Genomic DNA, 25898 nt, shown 5'->3' with positions numbered 1-25898 from the left:
TCATGTTAAGCACACAGGCATTAATAAGAGGGAGAGGAGGCTGTTTATGGGCTAAAGTGGACAAAGAATGAAAACATGTGGCACAAGTTTTCCACCCCCCAATCCCCAGTTCCATGAGTGGCATATTTTCACAGTCTGAGCATTCTTCCTCCTGGGTGGGCAAGGCTGCTGTCAGGAGATGTTTGTGACCTCTTGGATGTGACCTGACTCCATTGGATTCTTACTGAGTTCCTCTCTAGGGGGAGTTAAAATGATCCAGTTAGGTCTCAAAGCATCACCCACATGGGAAATGGTGGGCAACCATAGATCTCTCACAGCTGGCCTGGGCCCCCCCACACCCCCAGCCTTTTGCTGCTCTTATTCCTCCAGCTTCTTAAGAGTCCATTTCTCCAAAGCTTCGTAACCAGAGGAGGGAGATTAGCTTTTTCATTAGCTTTTTTCTTCTGAGATCTCTTAGAAAAGAGTCTTAACTTTTTGGAGTCTTAATATTGGCTCAACTACTTTATCTTACGGAGGAGGTGAAGTTTAGCTAACTCAAGGAATCAAACCATAATTTATCTGGCCAGATATGAAAAACTAGTATGAAGTTGTCTGTGATGCATAATCTGTGCAACAGAACACTGGAAAACAAAACACTCAGTGGTCAAACCTGATTACACAAAGGAGGACTTGCATCCCTTTTCTCATGCCCGATACTTGCTCTTCTTTTCTCAATTCTGATGCGATGATCACAGACAGAACTTTACGAAATAGTGTATGTAAGGAATTGTTTTGATATGGGAAGTTTTAGACAGCAAATACACTGCAATGAAATCAGATGAAGCAGTATGTGAAGCTGTGGAGATTTTTATGTATTCAAAGATGATAATATTGGGGGATTAAGTCAACTCATAATGAAAAATAATAGCATGTGTAGGATTGAATCTACGTGGATAATTATAAAAGATGTGACACTTAGGGCCGGCCGAGTGGTGCGATGGTTAAGAACTGGCTTGAGATGCCAGAGGACCCCAGTTCGGATCCCACATATGAGGGCCAGTGACACTGCCCTCTACAGCTAAGATGCTGAACAACAGCTCAACCTGGAGCTGGGCTGCCGTGAGTCGCCGGCGATGGCGTAGGCTGCAGTCCCTGTGGCAGTGGGTTGCCATGGGCTACCGTGTGTAGCCAGCAGCCAGCGTGAGCGGCCAGCAGCCGCAGTGAGTGGCCGTCCAGAAGCCGGCGACTGATCTGCCTCGCCCGGGAAGAGCGCAATGATGGTGCCAACTTGGGCCAGTGAAGCAACATCCTCCACAACTAGATTGAAGAACAAAAATGACAGCAACTTGTCTGTTCCCCTTCCCCCAATTCCCCAGCACTGTTCCCATCCCCCCAATTCCCAATAAAAATCTTTAAAAAAAAAAAAAGTGACACTTGATCGTAAGCCATGAAGGTGTTTTGTTAAATTTGTTTTTATTTTTCAATTTCAGTTGACATTAAATATTATTTTATATTAATTTCAGGTGTACATCATAGTTGTTAGACATTTATATTATTTATGAAGTGATCCCCCAATTAGTGTAGTACCCACCTGGCACTCTACATAGTTATTACAATATTTATTGACTATATTCCCTATGCTGTATTTACATCCCATGACTATTTTGTAACTGCCAATTTGTACTTCTTAATCCCTTCACCTTTTTCACCTTGCTCCCCCAACCCCCCTTCCGATTTGGCAACCTTCAGTTTGTTCTCTGTATCTATGAGTCCATTTCTGTTTTGTTGTTCATTTATTCAGTTCTTTAGATTCCACATATAAGTGAGATCATATGGTATTTGTCTTTCTCTGCCTGACTTATTTCACTTAGCATAACACCCTATAGGTCTATCTATGTTGTTACAAATGATAAGATTTCTTTCTTTTTTATGGCTGAGTACTATTCCATTGTGTACATGGGCCACATCTTCTTTATCCATTCGTCTGTTGATGGGCTCCTAGCGTTGTTCCATATCTTGGCTATTTTAAATACTGCTGCAGTGAACACAGCAGTGTATGTATCTTTTCAAATTAATGTTGTGGATTTCTTCAGATAAATACCCAGAAGTGGAATTGCTTGGTCATATGGTAGTTCTATTTTTAATTTTTTCAGGAACCTCCAAACTGTTTCCCATAGTGACTATACCAATTTGCAATCCCACCAAGAGTGCACGAGGGTTACCTTTTCTCCACATCATTGCTAGTACTTGTTTATGGATTTAATGATGATAGCCATTCTGACAGGTGTGAGGTGATATCTTAATGTGGGTTTAATTTGCATTTCTCTGATGATTAGTGATGTTGAGCATTTTGTCATGTCTATTGGACTCCTGCATATGCCCTCTTTGGAGAAATGTCTATTCAGGTCCTATGCCCATTTTTTAATTGGATTGTTTGTTTTGTTGGTGTTGAGTTGTATGAGCTCTTTATGAATTTTGGTTACAAACTCTTATCAGACATGTCATTGGTGAATATCTTCTCCCGTTTAGCATGTCGTGTTTTCGTTTTATTGATGGTGTACTTTGTTGTGCAAAACCTGTTTAGTTTGATGTAGTTCCATTTGTTTATTATTTCTTTTGTTTCCTTTGCCCAAGGAGATATATCAGAAAAAATATTATGACCAATATCAAATAGTTTACTGCCTATGTTTTCTTCTAGGAGTTTTATTGTTTGGGGTCTTACATATAAGTCTTTAATCCATTTTGAGTTCATTCGTGTATATGGTGTAAGAAGGTTGTCCAGTTTTGTTTTTTTGCATGTATCTGTCCAGTTTTCTCAGTACCATTTATTAAATAGACTGTCTTTACCCCAATGTAAATTCTTGCTTCTTTTGTCATAGAGTAAATGCACATATAGCATGGATTTATTTCTGGGCTCTCCATTCTGTTCCATTGATCTATGTGTCAGTTTTTATGCCAGTACCATGCTGTTTTGATTACCATTGCCTTGTAGTATGGTTTGACATCTGGTAGCTCCAACTTTGTTCTTTCTCAAGATTGCTGTGACTATTCAGGGTCTTTTGTGGTTCTATATGAATTTAGGATTATTTGTTCTAGTTCTGTGAAAAATGCTGTTGGAATTTTGATAGGGATTGCATTGAATGTATAGATTGCCTTCGGTAGCAGTGACATTTTAATGATGTTAATTCTTCTGATCCATGAGCATGATATATGCTTCCATTTATTTGAATCTTCTTCAGTTTCTTTCTTCAGTGTCTTACAATTTTCCAAGTACAGGTCTTCTACCTCTTTGGTTAAATTTATTCCCAGGTATTTTATTTTATTTTTGATTCAATTGTAAATGATCCTAATTTCTTTTTCTGACAGTTCATTATGGGTGTATAAAAATACAACCGCTTTCTGAATATTAATTTTGTATCCTGCTACTTTACTGAATTCATTTATCAGTTCTAATAGTTTTTCTAGGTGGCATCTTTAGGGTTCTCTCTATGTAGTATCATGTCATCTGCAAATAATGACAGTTTTACTTCTTCTATTCCAATTTGGATGCCCCCTTTTTTTTTTGGTCTGATTGCTGTGACTAGGACTTTCAGTGCTATGATGAATAAAAGTGAAAATAGATATCTTTGTCTTGTTCCTGATTTAGGGAGACTGATATTAGCTTTTCCCCATTGAGTATGATATTAGCTGTTGGTTTGTCATATATGTTGAAGTATGTTCCCTCTGTTCCAACTTTGCTGAGAGATTTTATCATAAATGGATGCTGGATTTTGTCAAATGCTTTTTCTGCATCTATTGATATGATCATATGATTTTTACTTTTCGTTTTGTTTATGTGGTATAGCATGTTAATTGATTTATGGATATTGAACAAACCTTGTATCCCAAGAATAAATCTCACTTGTTCATGGTGTATGATCTTTTTTAATACACTGCTGAATTCAGTTTGCTAATAATTTGTTCAGGATTTTTACATTTTGTTCGTTAGGGATATTGGCCTATAATTTTCTGTTTTGGTAATGTCTTTGACTAGTTTTGGAATCTAGTCATGGTAATGGTGGCCTCGTAAAATGAGCTTGGGAGCTTCCCGTCCTCTTGAATTTTCTGGAATAGCTTGAGAAGAATAAGTGTTAATTCTCTGAATGTTTGGTAAAATTCACCTGTGAAGACATCTGGTCCAGGACTTTTGTTTGTTGGGAGCTTTTTGATTACTGATTCAATTTTGTTTGTAGTCATTGGTCTTTTCAGATCTTCGGTTTCTTCTTGATTCAGTCTTGGAATACAGCCATGAAGTTTTAAGGGCATTTTTTAAGAGTGTGGTGATTTGTTCAAACAAACCATAGTAAACATTTATTGCACAACAGACCTGTGTGAGGGTCGTGTATAAGGTGCATAGGAGACAAAAGCAAATGAGACCCGGGGCTGTCTCCCAGGGACTGACAGATAGTAAGTGTTATCATATAGAGACCTGTTGTGCTAATAGAAGTGGGATCAATACATTTTGTCTGGGGGTTTTAGAGAAAGTAAAAGAGAGGGGATAATATACAACATCAGAGCCGCAGTTCTACATCTAAGGAATCCGCGCCATGTCCAGAACATTTAATGACTTCCTCAGGAAAGCTAAATGTTATCAACATTACACACAAATGTATATAAAGATACATTTAGTTGTACTGTGGACTTCAGTTCATTGAAATGCTTTTATTGCTTGATTTTTGAAGTGAGGCTGTTTTGTTATCAGGTAGCAGTGGTCAGTGAGATGTTTTGGGGAGGGGATTTGGTATTACTGTGATGCTGTGGGGCTAGGAGAATTTTATTTACTCACGAAATTTTGAAATTAAGGTATAGCTTCTATCTAGTGCAGTGCAGATATTTTAAGTGTGCAGCTTGATGAGTTTTTCTGTACGTGCGAACCTATTCTGTACGTGTGTAGCTATTGGCCAGATCAAGACAGAGGACATTTCCCCCTGTCCTTTGGCTTTCTCCCTGTCCCTTTCCAGACCTCTCATTATACTTCTGTCATTATACCTCTGTCCCTGTAAATGAGTTTTCCCTGTTTTGAATTTCACATGAATGGAATGAATATGTTATATATAGTATATGCTCTTTTATGTTGCCTGTGGATGGCTTCAGAACAGGCTTCCCCAAGATGTGCTACTTGGCGTGTAGATTATTTTGAGCTGAAGGCAGTTGAGACCCTGCAGGTTCATGAGACACTTTTACCTCTCCCATAAGGAATTTAAGTTAGAAGCCTTGCCCATAGTAAGAGTTATCACCAGAAATAACTGTTTATGATCTATCTGCAGGGCAGGGCAAACTTCTAATTACTGAATATCCACTCTTATCGTCTTGTAAATGACATTCTTCCCTTAGGAATCCCCAAAGTGCCCTACCTCATCCTTAGCTCAGAATATCATATTTACCTCACTTTCCCTTTCTAGCCCTGAACCTCTCATGTGTGTGGGGTTCCCATACGTACGTATGTAATTGAATTTGGTCATTTCCTCTTGTTAATCTTTCTCATGTAGATTTAATTAGACCAGCCGAAAGAACCTAGAAGGGTAGAGGAAAGGTTTTTCTTCCCCCACAGCTGTCTTCTGCTTAACCATCCGTATATATTGTTGTGAGTAGCAGTTGTTCATTCTTTTCCATTGTGTATATAGTATTCCATTATATGAATATACTTCAACTTATCTACATTGCTGTTGATAGACATTTGGTTTCCCATTTTTTGGCTATTGAGGATAACAGTGCTATGAATATTCTTGTATATGCCTTTTGTAGACACCACACATTTCTGTTAGGTATATTCTTAGGTGAGGGATTGCTGGGTTGTAAGGCATACATATGTTGTTGAGCTTTAATACAGTCTTTAAGTGATTGGTCAGGTTTACATCCCCACCAGCTATGTATATTGGTACCGTTTTTTAACCCGGTCAGGGTTTCCACCATAGTTAACAGCTCCGCCATCCTTACAGGCACCAAAGCTGGAAACTTTCCTGCCTCTTTAAGATTCTTTCCTTTTGCCTCATCCAAGTAGGTCATCAACAGGAACGGCCAGTCTTCCAAAATGTCCCTGGAATCTGTTTTCTCTTTTCATTCTCCAAATGTCTTCATTTTTTTTTCTCACCTTGAGAGTGGTAAAGCCTGCTAATTGGTTGTTCTGTCTCTAGATTTTCTTTGCTGCAAGTCAATCTCCAAATGTTCTCCTAGAATACAAGGATACATAACTAAAAGCACCCATCAAAATTCATAGGCACGTTAATATGAGTTGAATGGGAATATAATTTAAAATTGGCTGTCATGTGAAATTTAAACACCTTTGCATAAATGTATATTGGAAAGAGTTAAAGAATAATAATACTTTGGTCTACTGGGAATATCGTTTGGGGCGCACACATGCACACGCGCACACACACACACACACACACACACACACTCACACTCACACACACTCACACACTCACACTCTTTTGCCCTTTGCCACCGCAGTAAGATTTGGCTTATAAAAGAATCTAAAATGGGAACAGATACAGTCATGTTACAGGAATGAGTGAGAGTATTATCTATTTAAGGATCTTTCAGTTTAGATGAAAAGAACTTGATTATTAATAACAACTCTTAGTTGGCACGTTACAGTTTATGAATGTGTATGCATGTACATAAATGCATGTGTTTCTCATTTAATTCTTACAACCATGTTAAATAGGTAGTATTACAGATCCTTTTTTTGCAAGCGAGGAAAGGGGTTCTCTGAGGAGCTGAATGACTTACCAAGGGTCATATAGACAGTACTTGATGGCTTGGTACACGTAGTCTAGCCTTCTGACTTCATAGTTTGTCATCATTAAATTAAACTTAATTTAATTTAATCCTTCTTGTGTATGACTTCCGTAGACAAGACCTAAACTTAGGAATCACAAAGTTTACATATATATACATTTTATATAAAATAATCGCCCATTTGCAGCAATGTTTTATTTTTTATTTTTCTCAAATTAAAATACCCTTATTGCTTTTTCTCATGTTATAAAAATGGTGAAGGTTTTAGTAGAAAACACAATATATAATGAAATATAAAAATGAAATTCAAAATTTCACCTAAAATCACACTATTTAGATAGGTTTTTGTTTTTAATATTATGAAAACCAAAGGACTGTTGCCCTCTATTACCTGAGATCCTGTTTTGTATCATGTCTTCACATGATTAGGAAACAAAATTCAAGCTGAAGCTCATAGCCTGGCATCATTTCTGTGTTGTGGTTATTTGAATGCTAACACTTGAAATAATCTTAAATGAAAACACATAATACCTAATAGCATTCTCACATTGATGATTCCTGTGCATGTGCAGAAGCTAGGAATTTCAATGATAAAATTAGGTTCTTTGTTTCTGTGCACCTTAAATACTTGTTTACACTTGCAGTGATTTCCAGAGGAACATATATGCAATCAAGTGCGTGGGGTTTGGAGTCTGACAGGCCAGGGTCCCTGTACTGGCTTCTTTGCTTCCTAGTTGTATGACCTTGAGCAAGTTTCTCAGTCAGTTTGGGCCTTAGTTTCCTCATCTGAATATTTGGAATAATTCCACCTGATCGGGTTGCTCTGAAGAGGAATGAGATCATGTCAGCACCAAGGTAGTTGTGGTTATTTTCTTAAGAGTGTGATGGTCCTTTATTTGTGGTCTACAGTAGTTTGTTTCCAAATGCAGTGGAGAGCTGAACTTCAGCGGTGATAATAGTGGTGTTTCATTAGGATTGTACAGAATCTTCATTTTTTTTTGGTGGTAGAATTGTTGGCATAGTGGTAAAGGATGGCACATTGTACTTTGGAACTTGTCGGATTCTGCTTCCTGGACATTAGGCAGCAGAGAAGTGAAGCTCGTGGTTGCAAAGTGAGCATGCACACACAACCCCGCGATGTTAGGTGCATACCAGACGAATGAATAACATACTAATTATTATCCTACCTTGGAGAAAGTCTGGTAGAATTGTAGCTTCAGGCATTATGGAAGACCTAGCATTTTAAGCTGGCAAAATAGTGATTACTATTTTTAGTTCAATTTCTACCCTTTAAAAAAAATGTGGTATACTCCTTGCTACTCCTGGATGGTTTTATGTATTTTAATTAATGTTATCTTATTGCATTTGTGCCCCAAGGCTGATTTAGCGAAAGATGTAATTCCAGAAGGTTGATGAAATTATGTAGGTCTGACTGGGAAGATTCTGTTATTCATATATATGGTTATAAAACATTTCAGGTACATCTATGTGTGGCATTCCTGTGGTGTAACATACAGTGTTTAGAATCCATTTGTCTTAGAGTAGTTCAGACCAGTGAAGTACTAGTACTAGTAGTACTAGTACTATTAGTATTATTAGTACTAGCACTAGTAATAGTAATAGTGGGGTGATTTTGTTGTTTTTGGTGTTAAATGTGTCTTTACATTTTCCCCTTAGAATTTAATCATTCAATGATATGTAAAGAAATTCTATAAACAAAACACAAGTCCCTCCTCCCCACAGCTTTCTTACCTTATAGTCAGGCCTCATGTATTCTTGAAGAAACTGGCATGAGATACGTGGCCAGGTAGAAATCAGCTTTATTTGGGTATGAGTAACCAGCTGTAGAGCATGGAAAATACATTTTAAATTATTTGACAGAATTGCTGAATGCAATTAGTCTTGCAGTAAAGTGAAAGACAATCTTTGAGAAAGAAAAAAAATATTTTGAGTGAGACTTGAAATAATACATATTCAATAAAGAGAGAAGCAATAATCTGTTTATTATCATAACATTCAGAGCAGAGTTTCTTGTTAGCGGGAGTTAAGAAGTAACATACAAGATATCATAAAGCTATTGAACAGTAATTACATAGTATCTTCCCTACCTTAAAGGTTAGGGTCCTGAATCCCTCTTGGTGACAGAACTTGAGGTTGCAAAATTTAAAATCCTAGGGGGAGGGGAAGAGTCAGAAGTATCAAGATAAGTGAATCTTAGAAACTTTGTACACTTTTTTTTCTTCTAAAAGCAAACAGCAAAGTGCATATTAGAAAACTCACACAGCTTCATCATGTGTATTCCGAATAATGACCATATTAAGAGGCTTTTGTTTTATACAGGGGCTAGTCTCCAAATAGTGCCTTTCCCTCCCTCCCTCCTTCACTCCCTCCCTCTCTCCCTCTCTCCCTCTCTCCCTCTCTCTCCTTCCCTCTCCCTCCCTCCCTCTCTCCCTCCCAATATTTTCATTCAGTCATTTCCTGTTTTGTACCAGGTACTATTTTAGGCTTTGGGGACACATCAAACCTAAGTCCCTGCCCTCAATAAGCAATAGTTGGGGGAGGTAGAGAAGTGTCTCAGGCTTGGGCTCTCCAGAAGCAAATGCTGAGATGGATGGAGTATGGGGAACACGATGTGTATTTGACATCAATACCATGAACAGGAGGGGACGGGATTGGGCAGGGGAATAAATCTGGACAAGGCCTCTGCCAACCCTCCAGGGCACCTTACCTGTCAGAGTGTCTGCACTGAGTGGTAACCTCAGTCATAGACCATGTGTGTTACCAGGTTTGGGCGTCCCTGGGGAGGGTGTGACCTTGGTCAGATGGGGTAGTTCTGTGCAGCTGAGGCCGACTCTGAGGGGTGGGGCCCTGGAGGCTGCCTATCTGCAGCTGCTCGGTGAGTCCTGACCGTGCATCTCTCAATGCACCACAGTAAGTATTTAAAGTACCTGCTGGTGACACATAATAGAGAAAAATAAAGCTGGATGAGGGGGATAGAGAGTGTGGGAGGGAGGAGAAGGCTTTATGGAGGTATCTGAACAGCTCTGTCCAGATATTGAGGGCACTGGGCCTGAACAGGCCAGGCCAAAGGAAGAGCCCAGAGCAGAGGCCCTGAGGAGCAGTGTCCCTGGTGTGTTGGGGGAACCACAAAGGGGCTGGCAGGTGAGTCAGGGTACGGTCATGTGTGGCCTTTTGGCCATTGCAAGCAGTTCACCTTTTATTCTGTATGACATTGTGTGTTAGTGTTCTAGGGATGATGTAATAGAGAACCACACACCGGGCGGCTGAAACAACAGAAATGTACTGTTTCACTGTCTGGATGTGAGAAGCTCCGTGATCAAGGGATGGGTAGAGTTATTTCCTTCTGATGGCTGTGAGCAACAGTCTGTTCCCTCTTTTAGATTTTGGTGGTTTGCTGGCAATGTCCGTTTTTCCTTGGCTTGTAGATCTCAGCCTTCATCTTCACGTGGTGTTCGCCCTGTGTGTGTGGGTTCGTGTCTAAATTTCCCCTCCTTCAAAGGACACCAGTCATATTGGACTAGGGCCCGCCTTAATGACCTCCACTAATTACATCTGCAACAACCCTGTTTCCAAATAGGGTCACATTCTGAGGTTCTGGGTGTTGGGACTTCATCATATGCATTCATGGGGGACACAGTTCAACCCACGACAGCTGGGAAGCCATTTGAAGGTTTTGAATAGATTAATAATATAATCTGATTTATGTTTCAAAAAGGATCCCACTGTTTTGTAGAGACTAGAATGAAGCAGATATAATCTAGGCAAGAGATGATGGTAAGTGGGCCGGGGTTCTAAAGGTGGCCATAGTGCGTGGTCAGGTAGTCGGGTTCTAGATATAAAGTAGAGCTGGTTTTCTGTTAGATTAGATGTGGAGGGAGGAAGGGAGGGCGTGCGCAGAGGCAAAGATGACTCCTGAGCAGCTGGAAGAATGGAATTGCCATTTACTGAGATGGGCAAGGTTTTGGAGGGGCCAGTTTGAGGGTAACCTTAGGAATTTGGTTTAGGACTTCGGTTTGTAATGCCTGTTAGGTATTCATGTAGAGATACCAAGTGTGCAGTTGGATATATGAGAGATTCTGGAATCTGGAGTTCAAAGATGAAAAGGGATGGAGGGGTTAGTGAGGTAGGAAGAGAACCCAAAGGAAGCGGGGGAGAGGGGCGGGTGGGTCTCAAAAGGCATGTGCTGAATGTGTTTCAAGACAGAGCAGTCATCCAGTGGGATGAGGGTTCAGATTGACCATTGGTTTTGGCAACATGCACATCATTGGTGACCTTGACAAAAGCAGTTTTGATAGAATGATAGGGATGAAAGCTTGACTGGAGTGAATTCAGTAGAGAGAAAAAAGAGGGACTGCAAATACAGACAGCTCTTGATTTTATGACTAGATCTGTGACTAGCTGGCTGAGGACCCGTGTTCATCCTAAAGATGCAGAGCAACTAGAATGCTAGAGATAGAAAAACCTTTGGGAAGCCTTTAGATGACTGTCTTAGAATGGAGGTCACATATTTCTTAGACTCCCTCCTCTTTTCTTTCACAAGGTTACTTAACTTTAACTCTGCCCAGTAATGATAACTTCGTGCCAAAGCATATAACATTCGTTAGCCCCTCTCAGACAAGTTTTAGCTTCTTTCTTTCTAACAGGATAGCAGAGTAACAGTGAGTTCTTGAGGGGTGAGTAAGGGAGTGTTAGGGTTATATAGGATTAGTCATAAGGGAAGAAATATTTGACCTAAAGGGGAATTTATCTGAGATTCACTTGCTTGAATAAAGAAAATGAAGAAATTATACATAATTAGGTCTCAGGATAATTTACATCCAAAAAAACACTTTTAGCTGCCTTTCAGTTTCCTCCTTCACATATCTTAAAATCAAAGGTTATGAGAAAAGTATAGTGAACAGACTTGAGTTTCACCTCCTCTCATTTTCCGAGCCGACCAAGGTGACGGAGTGGAAGACCCAAAGGGCAACTGAAAGAGTGAGGTGAAACACAAGGCTTTGGGTTGTGTCCGTCTCCTGCTCCCCAGTGCTCAGTGAGACGGTTTAGAAAAAGCTCTGTCCTCCTGCTGGACCTGAAGGTGGGTGAAGGTGTGAGCTTAAACTTTCAGGGAGACCGGTACAATTTCAGAATCAAAGGAGATATTAAATGCTTAGTTTCTACAAGGCTATATTAGATCTGAATTTTTTTGTTAATACACATGGTAGAATTAAATTTGATTATTTCTTTCCTTTTTTTGAAGAGGGCACCCATTTAAAAGCACATGTATTCTATTAACACAGAATTCATTTGACCACATGGGATTATTTCCATGAAATGAAAGGGGCTTTTTGTTTCAGGGGTTTATTCCCTCCTGAGTTCACAGAGAAAAAAAAACCAAAAGAAATGGAATTAAACTACACAAAGAGAAGAACTTTAAGTTTAATAAAAGGGATGCTTTTCCTAATGAGGCTTCTTGAGGCTGGTTATGGTTTCTCTGCCTCAGAGATGATCAAGGGTGGGAAAAGGCAGGGTGATCAGGAGACATTGGGGGGCGGGGTCCATTTGGTCCATTGGAATATACAAGAAAACATCTGTGCAAGTTTAACTCTACTTTTAAAGACCTTGAAGCAAGCAAACGAGCACAACCCCAGCATCCTGCAGGCTTACTTAGGCTTATTGAAGACCCACGGGACCACAGTGTTTGAAAGCAGATAGTGAGGTGGGACACAGACACACCACCTTATACTAATGGAAGTTCTTCATGGACTCAAACCTTTGCCCACTCAAACAAATGATTTCTTAGCTTTCTGCCCATTCTGAGCGGTATTTTGTTCTTGTAGCTGCCTCCCCCTGTCTTATCTGAGATTGGCTTAGGTTCTGCATTGAAATTTCAGTAGGAAAGAAAGAGGAGGATTAGTTGGGTATTTTCACTATTAAATCTTTTAATGTGTTAACATTATCCAATACTGTTTTGTTTGCCTTCCCTTGAGGCTGTAAAATATTGTCATGTCCAAAATAAGGAAGAGTCCCAGGCTGCTGTCTTCCTTTCTTCTGAATTCCTATACAATCTAGCATTATTAACCCTTTGTAGCTCTTTTTTCATGGCAGTATATGTCTGCTTTGGGAAATTTTAAATAAAGCCAGCTGTGTTAAATATTCATGTAATCGATTTTCATTTGTTTAAAGTCTTGGGTGATTTATCTTCAGGGAGTGTTAATACGGCAGTAATTCTGCATTACATTTCTTGCACCCACATTTAATTGATACTATATTTCACGAGGCTTATTGCAGGTTTATTGCTATTGTATTTAGAGTTGTGGCTCTCTGCTAGTAACTCAGAGAAATAGGATCCCTGAAACTGTTGTTTCTATTTTTAATTGTGTGTGCTTCTGAGCTGACAAGTCTGAGAAGGGCTGTTAACTATGTCACAGACCAGAGAGATAAAAACCATTTCGGTGGTGCAGACCTGGGGGTACTTGGCTTCAGGATGTCATTGAATGAATCTATTCTTTTTTAATGATGATAGATAAATTTAATCTATATTCCTTTTTAAATTGATGTAACATTTGATATAATCTATATTTCGATGGGTATCAGTGTTTGCTTTACTTCTCAACTAAGGTACCTGGGACATCTCAGGCTATGTGAATGGCAGCAGTTGTATTGCCTTTTAAATCTGGTTGATTTACATTGTTATTCTCTCCTAGAAACCTCAAGAGTGTTTCAGAACACTGGGACACCAGTATCCAAACTACAGTTCTCACTGGAACCTCATACGGTATGACACTGAGCATTTGTATTGAAAGAACAAATATGTGTCCCTACAATGAAAAAGCTTCATTGAGTGAATAAATGGATGTCCATTTGATAGAAGTGGCACATATGTGACACAGAGGTGGGCCCTGAAGGAAGGAGGAGGGTTTGCCCATCAATCACAGTCCCTGATAAATATTTGTTTAATGAATGAAAAGTTGGGGGAAAGGTAGGAGGCAGTTCTAGGTGGGTGGGAGGGAAAGAGTAAAAAACTGCAGAGGCTGGAAAGTGCAACGCAAGGCCAAGGCCTGAGTATTTTGTACTGGATTTAACTCAGGCAGCAGAGTGTTCTAGAAGGAGCCCCCCAACTAGGAGTAAATATGTGGTTCTTTGCTACTTGCGGAGAATGTCACCTTGGGTGATGCTGCATTTTCGGGCCTTGGTTTTCTCCTCTGCTCTGCCGTCCCCCAAGGCTTACTTACTGTGAGGCTCAGATGAGAAAATGTATATGAGAGTGTTTTGCAAACTGTGAAGGGTCATACATATCAGGTCGTGTTGTGAGCCTTGATGGATGAGGAGGTTCATTCCTCCACCAAATACTTACTGAACACCTGCAGCAGGCCATGGCCCATGGTAGACAGTGGTGGGTGGGCAAAACACAGGCCTACCTCCTGGGCTTTCGTTCTAGTGGATGAGAAAGGTATTAACCAATCACTCAAATATAAAATTACAAACTGTTCTAAGGACTGTGAAGTACAGAGTGCTAGAGGCTCATTGTAGTCTGGGCTGGGGCAGAGCTTGGCTCTGGGGTTTGAGGTTTATCCTGTACTGTGTGGAGTCTTTAAAGGCTCTTACAGGGTGTGATTTAAACCCAACATTGCTTTAGTAAATTTAATCTAGTGGCTACATACAGGACAGATTGACAAAAGATTGGAGTCTGAGAGAAGAGTTAAAGGAAGCTGCTGTCAATATCTCCTATATCTGTCAGATGACAGATATGTCATATATATCCCTGGAATTGTTGATGTTTTCCATGTTTAATGTTGATAGTTTTAGGTGAGGTTTTTGAGGAGCTTGATGTTTATATGGTTTTTCATTTGGTAATTAGTGAACATCTATTTTTAGTTAAACATATTACCATAAAATATTAGCAAACATTAGCATATATTGGTTCTTCTGTGTGCCAGCAACACTAGGCTTAGTGCTGTATACATATTAACTCCTATTAACTTTTAACAACCATATGAGGTGTTGAGACCATACCATCATTTTACAGATGGGAAACTGAAAGTTGCCCAAGGCTATACATCTGGTAAGTGGGACTCGCACCCAGGCCATCCATTTCTAAGTGTGTGTTCCTAATCACTTCATTATCACCTTTTCTCTTAGAAAGAACCAATTTAACATGCTATCAGAGAAGATAAAGATGCCAGTAAACCAATCTTGGAATAACTACTGTGAATCCTTTCCTCTCAATATACTTGCTTCTTTTTTTTTTTTTTTTAAATATTTTTGTTAACTACAAACTTAGAAAGAAAACCTGTTTTAAGGCCAAATATTTTTTAAAGGCATATTGTGGTTTTATGCATTTTGCCATGAAGGATTACAAAAGTTTGGTGGTCCTTGACATTGCTCTCTGGGCTGCACATCGCCCCAATTTTTCCCCCTTTGTTTCATAACCAGAATAAATATCAGCAGAGAAGGGAGTGTCCAGGTCTGCTCGCTGCGGTAGGTAGATCTTGTGTTTGCCGCCCTCCTTTCGTTGCCCCTAAAAGCTGCCATTCAGTGTCAGTTGTGTATTTAGTTCTGGGGCAGTAGAACCCTTTTGTGGATAGTACCGGTGGTATGTACATACGCTGACTCCTCGAGTTCACAGACGCAGACCCCAAAGTTAAGGTGAGCCGCTTCTGCAGGGCCGTGGTGCTAATGCTGGGCAGAGCCAGACCTGGAGACCAGGACCTGGACCATGAGCCCAGTGCTCCCCCACAGCCTGTGTAGGCCTCACATGTGAAGGGTAGCAGACTATGTCACCTCAAAATATGACTGGAGCAGTTCAGGGCATGCTACCTCAAAATATGCCATTTTGATATGCTGATTATTTTGAACTGTAGGCACTTGAAAAACAACAAATACAGGTTGAGGCTTGAAACTTCCCTTATCTGCCTGAAGACAGATCCTCCAAAAGGAACTCAGCTGTCATTGATCTTCTTCCTGGGAATTTCATCAACCAGAGAAGATTGACTCTTATCACAGGATAGGAGACTAGAAATAGCTACCACACCCAGACAGACTTTGTCACAAACTTTCATACCTCCCATCCATTCTTCTAAGGGCCCATTTATTTTTCTGAGAAATCATTTACTCTTCCTTGAGAGGTCTATATCCCCCTTGCCCCTTTCCCTATTAAGATGATATTTAAGCCTGAATTCTAAGCCATCTTTTTTAATTACTCATTTTCCCCTAGATAGCGCCCATGTATACATGATGTATACATGTTAATAAACTTCTGTTTGTTTTTATCTTTTATTACAGGGGTCTCAGCTAAGAACTCAGAAGGGTAGAGGGAAAATTATTTTTCCTTCCCTACACGTTTCCATGCCTTCTTTTGCATATTATTTCCATCCTGTTTCACTTATGTAATATAATAGACAGTGGCGTTTTATATTAACTTAGCTAAGTCCCGATGCTGTGAAGTGGGGATAGGATACACTCTGGCTGTTGGTTCAAAATGAATGTGTGTTCAAATTATTTCAGTTTACATATTAATAAAATGTTAAAAAATTTTTTTCTATAACTTTAGTATTTGTCAACGCAGAGTGCTTAATTAAGTGAGCCTCACTGTGTGTTAATTTCCCTCATCACACTTTTATACTTTTCATTTGTTTTACTTATTTTTACTAACACTGAATTAAATTTAATCCTAAACTGTGGGCCAATGTGGATATGCTACAAAAAGTCTGAATTCAAAGTTAAGCTAAACCTATGTCTTTGAATTAGTTCTGTTTATGGCTCAGAATCACTGACATTTTTTGTATTTATAGTCAGAGCAAATGTTTTCAGTATCTCATAAAGGGCCTTTTTTTTAAAAAAATATATTTCTTTTTGATTCTGCTTTTGTTTCTTGACCTTGGGGCTCTGCCTGGAAAATTTTCCCCGGAGGGCTCTGCTTTAGTTTGGTTAATGCTGCTAACTGCTAAAAAGCACATTCTCTGCAGGAATTGGGTGTGGATATAATGTTACTGAGAAAGAGACATATGCTTTGCGATTTCACAGATTGTTTCATGTTCTTTATTTGGTTAGGATCTCTTTTTGGACTCCTTGTGCTTTTTGTGATTGGTGTGAGTCTTTCCATACATTGTATTTTGTCCCTGTTTTATCACCTACCGGTATGTCTCAGTAACAGCCAGGAAGCCAGAGTCTCCTGAATATTCTATTCAGAATTTTGTGTTTACAGTAAAAGCGGTCTTCTCTGGGATTATCATGATTAGCTGCTGGTCAGTTAAAGTGGAGACTTGTAAAAACAAATGTTATATTCATATCTTAAACATTTTATTTAAAACTCAAATATATATTGGGTTGTCAGAAAAGTCATGACATATTTTTTCTGTTTTTCGTTGCAAAAATGCATCATGACTTTTCTGACAACCCAACAGATGTACATCTGTTTGCTCATTTCTGATGTAGGGTCCGATAAGTGGTGTCCACATTGGTTTTTGCACATAAACGGCACCTGTGACGTACGTTCTACCTGATTTTCAGTTGGGGTTGCTTTAAAGACCTTTAAGATACTTGTGAACTATGTGAGTGCAGAATCCTTGCAGATTCCTCTAATTTGCCTCCCGGTCCTTTGCCGTTTCTTCCTTACACCTAATATAATGGCAATTATTGTAGTGTTTCACTTTCATTCCACATTATTCAAAAATTCATCTTCATTTTCATAGAAACAATTTTTTCAGAACTCATGTTTTACGCGTTTATATATAATTTACTATGTGTTTACATGCAATTAAGTTAAATGATAAGAACTAGCATGAATAGGTTAGGAATGAACACATCTGACCCTAGGGAATGATATAGCATAATTGGTGGGAGCATCTCACTGATTTCTCACCTACATGTGGTTAAGGTCTAACAGGTTTTCAATCTGTTATGGACCTGGACTTTTAAAAATAATAAAAAGAAAAAGTTAAAAGAAAACAGAGGTTAATAGACTTAGTGGGGTTATCACTTTGTGAGGTATATAAATGTCTAATCACTATGTTATAAACACCTGCAACTAACATAATATTGTATGTCAACGGTAATTGAAAAATAAATTAGAAAAAGGACATATAAAATACAAGCCTTAAATTTTTTTTTTTTTAAAGATTTTATTGGGAAATTGGGGAAGGGAACAGCGTTGGGGAATCGGGGAAAGGGAACAGACAAGTTGCTGTCCTTTTGTTCTTCAGTCTAGTTGTGGAGGACGTCGCTTCACTGGCCCATGTTGGTATTATCATTGTACTCTTCCCGGGTGAGGCAGATCAGTCACCAGCCTCTGGATGGTCGTTTACGATGGCTCATGGCAGCTCACACCAGCTCTCGCTGGCTGCCGGCCACTCACAGCAGTTCCCAGCAGCCCACTGCAGCCTACGCCGTCGCCGGCGACTCAGGGCAGCCCAGCTCCAGGTCAAGCTGTTGTTCACCATCTTAGCTGTAGAGGGCGCAGTGTCACTGGCCCATGTGGGATCCGAACCAGTGGCCCTGCTGCTCAGAGCTCGCGCTCCCAAGCCAACTCTTAACCAACGAGCCACTCGGCTGGCCCAAGCCTTAATTTTTAACTTAGTTTTAGAAACAACAGAAATAAAATTACATTTTAGTAAATATAATCAGAACAAACAATATAGGGAAAAATAAAACAATTATAAAATCTGTATATGTTCTTCAAGAGCATGCATATAGGCAATGTTCACATAAAGAGTCACTATTTCTCTTATTAATTTGATATTCCAGTTATAACTAAACAAAAAGTTATGAGTGAAAGGGTGATTCCCCATATTAAACACTCTGTGTATACTTTGAACAATCTCTCTCTGTCTCTCTCTGTGTGTGTGTGTGTGTGTGTGTGTGTGTGTGTGTGTGTATATATATATATATATTAAAGGGTTTTCATGTCACAAATGAACTTTCTTGTTAACCTACCTACACTAGACTGAGTTGGTGACAGTTTATCTCACAGCTAAAGTATAATGCATATCTAAACTGTTAATTGTTTTGTTTTAATAACATTCTTCATGGAGGAACTGGTCTTATAGAGGGATGTTGATGAAAATGCAAAATGACATTTTAAAGCAATTTCAGAAAGGTCAAGATCTTCATTGTTTACTTTTCTCTAAAATGAAGCAAGTGTTGCTACCGTGTCAAAATTCACCTTCAGTCCTTCCTCAGTAGCCAATTCAAACACTTTATCCTTTAAATTTATGGTCAATTTAAAAGATCTTTCTGTGGAGGAAGTGGATATGGGATTTTAATACTTCTGTATTACAGTTGACAAAGTAACCTTAAACTAGCGTCACATGGTTCTACAATGCTTGATCAGTAGGCAGCTGGTGCCACATGCAACTCACCTTATAAGGTCAACAACACCAGAACTGGTCAGTGAGAGAAGTCCATTAGTCATGCACTTGGATGTTGCAACCATGTCTAATGGCTACACATGGTTGTGAATGCCCAATCGCCATTTCCTGGGCAGCAGTTTGCAGACTGGCATCTATTTCTAGACCACACTTTGAGAAGCTCTCTGCTCAACTGGCATCTCCTATTAGTTGTGCGCTGCTAGGGTGCTCAAACATCAATCATTTGTTCTACAGAGGGAGAGGGATGTGCTGGTTAATTTGGCAAGGTGGTTAAATGGAGATCAGTTAAGACAGCCTCTTGTATAAACTTTTTCATGCAAGGTTCATAGCTTTCATGATATTCAAAGTGTTAGATGTGTGTGTATGTATATTGGTATCTATTATGTATCTGTTTACCCCATGATTGTGAGTATAGGAATCATGCTTTCATCTGATGGAGTTCAGGACATGCCGCCCCAAAATGTGCTGCTTTGGTATACTGATTATTTTCAACTGAAGGCACTTGAAAAACAGCAAATGCACCGAGAGGCTTTCTCTGAACTCCTGTTACCTACCTAAAGAGAGACCCTCCAAAAAGAACTCCGTTGTCATAAATCTCCTCCATGGGAGTTCCATCAACCAGGGAAGACTGACTCTTAACACACACCACACCCAGGCAGACTTTATGACAAACTATCATACCCCCAATCTGTTCTTCTAAGGTCCCATTCATCTTTCCTAAAAATAATTTGCTCTCCCCTGAGAGGCCGACAATCCTCCCTCCCCTTCCTATATAAAGATGGTTTATAAGCTTTCAAAGCTCATCACTTTTTGGGGTATTCACTTTTTCCCCCTGTGATGTTCTTGTGCATATCATATTAAAAATTAATAAATTTATATACCTTTCCTCCTGTTAATCTGCCTGTTGTCAGTTTATTTCATAGACCCAGCTATCGAACTTAGGAGGGTAGAAGGAAAGTCTTACCTCCCCTACACCGTCCATCTTTGAATTACTGGGCTTTACATGTAGCTGCTAGATATTGCTACATATAATACATAGATCTGGAATGTAGCCATTTCAGTGGAGGCATTTTCTAAAGCCAAGTTTTCTAAAGTGTAGTTTTATTCTAAGGAAATAACACACTCTTGAATTCTCATTTCTCCTCTGGTCAATAGGATTCTGTCTAGTTAATCTATCCCCTAAGAAATCTTAGTATTTGGTCCTTGTTTCCTTTGCCTGAGTATATTGCCTGGGCCCAGGAGAATTTAGCTGAATTCATTACAGTGAAACATATCCTGAAAAAAAAAGAAAAAAAAAAAGATCAGTTTGGATGTTTCAATTCCTCGTTTTTATCTTTTAACTAAATTACAATTTTTTTTTTTTTTTTTNTGGGAGATCTGTGTGTAAACAAACACAAAAGACAGATTGTCTCTAGAGCATATGCTGATATCACCCTTATGGTTGGAGATAGCCATGGGTCAGTGGCAAGGTAGGAGAGCCAGCATTCTCCTAGGACCTGAAAAGGAAATGAAAATGGCTCCCATTGATAGAGCCTCTTAGCTTTTGGCAGAAGCAAATGCGAAGTAAGGAGGCAGCCCTCCTCACTTTAGACCTTAGGATTCTTCTGAGTAAGATCAACCAAATGTAAGTTCAGAATTAAAGATCCCCAATCCTACTAAAAAGCAAGCCACCGGGAGTGAGAGTCACCAGGTACAAATAAAAAACAATAGATTTAGAACCCTGAGGACTTTAGATATTAAAATGATCTGATACAGAATGCAAAGTAACTGAAATGTTTTAAGGAAAAAATATGTAATCACAAGTGCAAATACAATGACATAAAAATTGACCAGATATATTATTTAGTCATAAAAAAGGAGATCCTGCCATTTGCAACAACATGGATGTATGTTGAGTGCATTATGCTGAGTGAAATAAGTCAGACAGAGAAAAACTATACTGTATGATCGCACTTATATGTGGAATCTAAAACAAACAAGCAAACAAACAAAAAACAAAACTGAACTCATAGAAACAGAACAGATTGGTGGTTGCCAGTGGCAGGGGTTTGGTGTAGGGGAAATGGGTAAAGGTGGTCAAGGTACAAATTTCCAATGATAAAATAAATAAGTTTTGGGGATGTAATGGTCAGCATTGTGACTATCGTTAACAGTACTGTATTATGTATTTGAAAGTTGCTAAGAGAGTAGATCTTAAAAGTTCTCATCACAAGAAAAGAAATTCTAACTATGAAGTGATGGATGTTAACTAAACATATTGTGGTGATCATTTCTCATTACATAGTATATATCTCAAATCATTATGTTGTACACCTTATACTAATACAATGTTATATGTCAGTTACGGCTCAATAAAACAGAAGGGAAAAAGAATATGTACAAGGGGAACATAAATCTAGGTGTTTTTGTTGTTAAAAAAATTGACCAGGCAGATTTTGGAAAAAACAAAACAATAAAAACAAAACCTAAGGAAAAAATATAACTGTTAAAATAAAAACTTAATAAATTAGATTAGAAACAGCTGAAGAAGCAATTAATGAATTAGAAAAAGGGTTTGAAGAAATGAACCGGAACAAGAAGGAAAACATGAAAGTGTAGATGATGGATAATACGAGTATATTCCCTAAGATCAGGAGCATACACCTTTTGCTGATCTTAAGTTGGAATGAAAGGTAATTAAAATAACTGCAGATCCAACCAAATGCCTTCCTAGTGCTCTCAACAGATCACACGTTATATGTGATTTTCAAAACATCCTCTTCAATTACAGGCTTTATTACTGAAGTTTGGGATTTAAGTTCTGTATTAAAACCTTTAATGACTATGGTGTATTAAGATGAGTAATCCTGTGACATCCGTAGACTACAGAGGGGAAAAGAGACTTAGCTTGCTCAAGTTCACCATATCAGAGTGCTAAGAAAATAACGGGACTGATAAGACTTGGGTAAAAATCCCAGGTCCTTGATTTAAAAACCATGTAACATCAGTCACGTTATTTGTTGTCTTCATGCCTCAAGTTTTCCCATTTAAAAATAGACATAATAATAGTTCCTACTTCAGATGGACATGAAGATTAATGGAAAGCATTAATTAGCAAAACAATTACCTGTTATTATAATATAAACATTCTGATATTTTTTCAATAAGGAAAAACAGTAGAACAGTATTATCTATTCCCAATAATAAATTGGGAATTTGTTCCCAACCACNACTATCTGTAGAATGTTCTTTTTCTTTCTTTGAATTAAAAAGGTAATCTAATTTTTCTCCCCCTGAGTTAATGTACTCTGATTAAAAAGCAAAAACAAAAACAACAAAAGACTTTCAAATAAGAATCCTGGGTTTGGCCAAGTGGCTCAGTTGGTTAAGAGTTAGCTTAAGAGCGCGAGCTCTGAGCAACAGGGCCACCGCGAGCTCTGAGCAACAGGGCCACCGGTTCGATTCCCACATGGGCCAGTGATGCTGTGCCCGAGCTAAGCTGCCAACAGGTGGCAGGATGGCTCAGCTGGTGAGAGCACATGCGCCTAATAACAAGACTGCCCGTTTGATGGTGGGCTACACCCGCCTGCAACTAAGACTGAACTTGGCACCTTGAGCTGAGCTGCTGCCCGGATGGCTCAGTGGATAGAACGTGTGCTCTTAACAACAAGGCTGCTGATTCGACTCCCACATGGGATGGTGGCTAGGCCCACCCACAACTAAGATTGAACACAGCACTTGAGCTTAGAGGCCACGAGCTGCCAACCGGCAGCCAGATGGTGACTGGCGCCCTCCACAACTAAGATTGAAGAAAAACAACTTGGCTGGTCCCCTTCCCCAATTCTCCAATACTATTCCCCTCCCTCAATTCCCCAATTTAAAAAAAAAAAAAGAATCTGGAATTAGGTTTCAGAATTTGGGATACTTTGATTGAAACAACAGTGTGAACACCCTCAAGTTATTATTAGCAAAATATCCAATTACTTAACTGCTTTTCAAAGAAGCAAAAGTTTAATGAAGACCAAAGTTATTAATTTGAAGTCCTAGTTTAGACAATTTATGATTTAGAATGAGTCAGATGAGTCACAGAGTTGGACTGGGTGGCAAGACTTGATAGAAGTGTGTTCTGGACTCTGCCCATTAGCCATGTGCCCCCAGGGAAGCCTTTTCAATGTTCTGGGCCCCAGTGTGCTCCTCTGTCCAGCAAGTGATTGCATGGATGTGCTGTGACCTCCCTTCTGGTTCTGATTGAGTCGGACCCTGGGGGAAGAGAAAAGATGTCAACACATGTGTTAGTATGTTGGAGAGAGAAAGTTTTATCTTGGTAGGGGGACTTTTAAAGTGAATTATCTAGAGGCTGAAGGAACTATAGTCCATCAGNGAAATTTGCCTTATATCTTCCAAGGAGGAGGTGAGAGGTAAGTGGAAGACCCTTTCCTGCATCTTTAAACTTCAACTTCTTCCTGGTTCAGTACAATGTGAGAGAAGGCCGGGGGTGGGATATGGTGTCTGCGTGGAGGGCCTCCTTCAGTCCAGTTTCACTGTCTTTGATTTAGAACCGTGGGTTTCCGAACACAGGTGATAGGCCAGGAGGCAGTGTGGTGCAGTGGGCAGATACACCTAGGGTGGAATTGTGGCTCTGCCACGGAACCTCTCTGCTCCTCGACTTCTTGCTTTGCACAGTAACTGTGCCACAGGGCGATCATAAGGAATAGGATGTTTATGTGTGTGTGTGTATCACACACATACACATATGTGGCCTGACATGCTATAGATGCTCAACTAATGTTAGTTATTCTTCTAGTTTAAAATGTATTTCTGATTGCAATGGAAAGCTCCTAGTAAAGGAATTTCAGGCAGCAGCAAACAGGTTAGAGAGGCATTTTTATGGGCAGTGGTACCCTTGCAACACCCTTGAACTGTCCCCACCTTGCCAAGAAAGGCTGGTCTTATAGAGTTGGGACTTGCTTTTAGCTAATGTTTCTCACCTCCAGGTGGGCATTAGGGAGACAGTGCTTTATCAAATACACATTCCGCGCTCCAAACCAGACCTACTGCCCAGGCATGTACCTTTTGGAAAAGCTTCCCAGGTGTGCCTGATGCCACCCTGGCTTAGAGCCACTGCTTTAGACAAACCAGAAAGACTTTCTAGTGTGTCTAGAATATGATTCAATTGATGGGATTTTAGTTTGGGTTCAGCCTCTTTTTGGGTGTAGCCTCTTTTAGTTTCGGTATAGCTGGGTATAGTCTTTTTTGGAGAAAATGTTGATAGTATATCCTCTTACACGCTGCCTCACTAATGAGAATTGGGTGTAATTCTTTCATAGTAACAATAATAGCCAACTTTTACATACATTAACCCATTTAGTTCTTACGGCAGCCTTACAAGTTAGGTGCTATCATTGTGCCCTTTTTGCATGACATGTCCAAGGTCACACAGCTAGGATGGGGGGAGCCAGGTTTTGAACCCAGGCAACCAGGCTCAGGAGTCAGTACCCTTGTCTTTGGCATTATCCATCTCTCTTAATTACAGATAGGATTTCCTTGGAAATGGCCTTTGGAGTGTTGTAGCTCTTACCCAAGGGCCATGGAAATTTGGTAAGAATCAGTAACCTCTTTCTCCACTGACCCTGTATTGTGTCTTGGCATGTCCTGGCTTGGTCCAGATTTCAAGAGGCTTCATACATCAGAGCAGTTGTATGTGCTCGCAAATGGGGGTGGAGGTGGTAGAGCAAATTTACAGNGCTGTGTGTGACATTTGCTTGAAGATAATTCATTTGGCTCAAAATTGGCAGTTGTTGAAATGGGTGAGAGACAATGAAATGTTTGCATGGGCTCATTGTATAAAGGAAGGAAATTAGTCAAGGTGGCCATTTAATTGCAAGGCTGTGAAAAGCCTTTATCTGATTATACATCTTTGAATGAATGGATATTTTCTTCTTCGGTTTCATGTAGAGTTTTACGCAAGGATTGGAATTCTTGGTTCCTTTGCCTGCGATTTATCTTATACCTCCATCTTTGTCCTTTCTCTTACTTTACTTTGGGCTGGTAGTTAAGTTCCCTGTATCAGGTAGAATAGTTTCTATTGTAAATAGCAGAAAATTCAACTCAAACAGGCTTAAGCAACAAAGGGTATCTGTTGACTCGCCTAACCAAAAGGTAGAGATCAAGAGTCAGGCTTAGGTATCATTTGATCAGGGCTGAGTTCGTCTTCTCAGATCTTTGGGCCAGTGCTTCTTAAGCTATCTGAGGAAAGGAACTTTTAAACATTTCTAAATCAACGTCGGCCAATACTTTTATAAAATATAATACACATGAATTACTAGAAAAATAAAAATTAAAAAGACAAATAATAAACCCCAGATTTTTTTTTCCATTTAAAAAAAATTTATTGGGGCGACATTGGTTAATAAAATTACATAGGTTTCAAGTGAACAATTCTGTGATACATCATCTATATATCACATTGTGTGTTCACCACCCAGAGTCAGTTCTTTTTCCATCACCATATATTTGACTCCATTTACCCTCATCTACCACTCCCCTCCCCTCTTACTCTTTGGTAACCACTAAACTGTTGTCTGTGTCTATGAGTTTTTGTTTTGTTTGTCTTGTTCGTTTGTTGCTTTGAGTTTTATATCCCACATATGAGTGAAATCATAATGTTCTCGACTTTTCCTGTCTGATTTACTTCACTTAGCATAATAATCTCAAGGTCCATCCATGTTGTTGCTACATGGATGGCAGTATTTCATCTTTTCTTATGGCTGGGTAATATGCCATTGTATA

General features: G+C 39.4%; 1 protein-coding gene across 19 annotated transcripts in view; it reads left to right on the top strand.

Annotated features, from left to right (window-relative positions):
• APBB2 (amyloid beta precursor protein binding family B member 2) overlaps positions 1-25898 on the top strand; it is a 360720-nt gene that overhangs the window by 25940 nt on the left and 308882 nt on the right. For 16 of the 19 annotated variants that reach the window (XM_019640761.1, XM_019640770.1, XM_019640765.1 and 13 more), the window contains one exon: positions 13470-13540. The exons of the other annotated variants lie outside the window; for them this stretch is intronic. The gene's annotated coding sequence lies outside the window, so the exon portion shown is untranslated. The remainder of the gene's footprint in view (positions 1-13469; positions 13541-25898) is intronic. 19 annotated transcript variants of the gene reach the window in all.

This window comes from Hipposideros armiger, unplaced genomic scaffold (genome assembly GCF_001890085.2).
Source record: "Hipposideros armiger isolate ML-2016 unplaced genomic scaffold, ASM189008v1 scaffold_53, whole genome shotgun sequence".
Lineage (NCBI taxonomy): Eukaryota > Metazoa > Chordata > Mammalia > Chiroptera > Hipposideridae > Hipposideros > Hipposideros armiger.
This window is presented reverse-complemented; position numbering and strand designations above follow the sequence as displayed.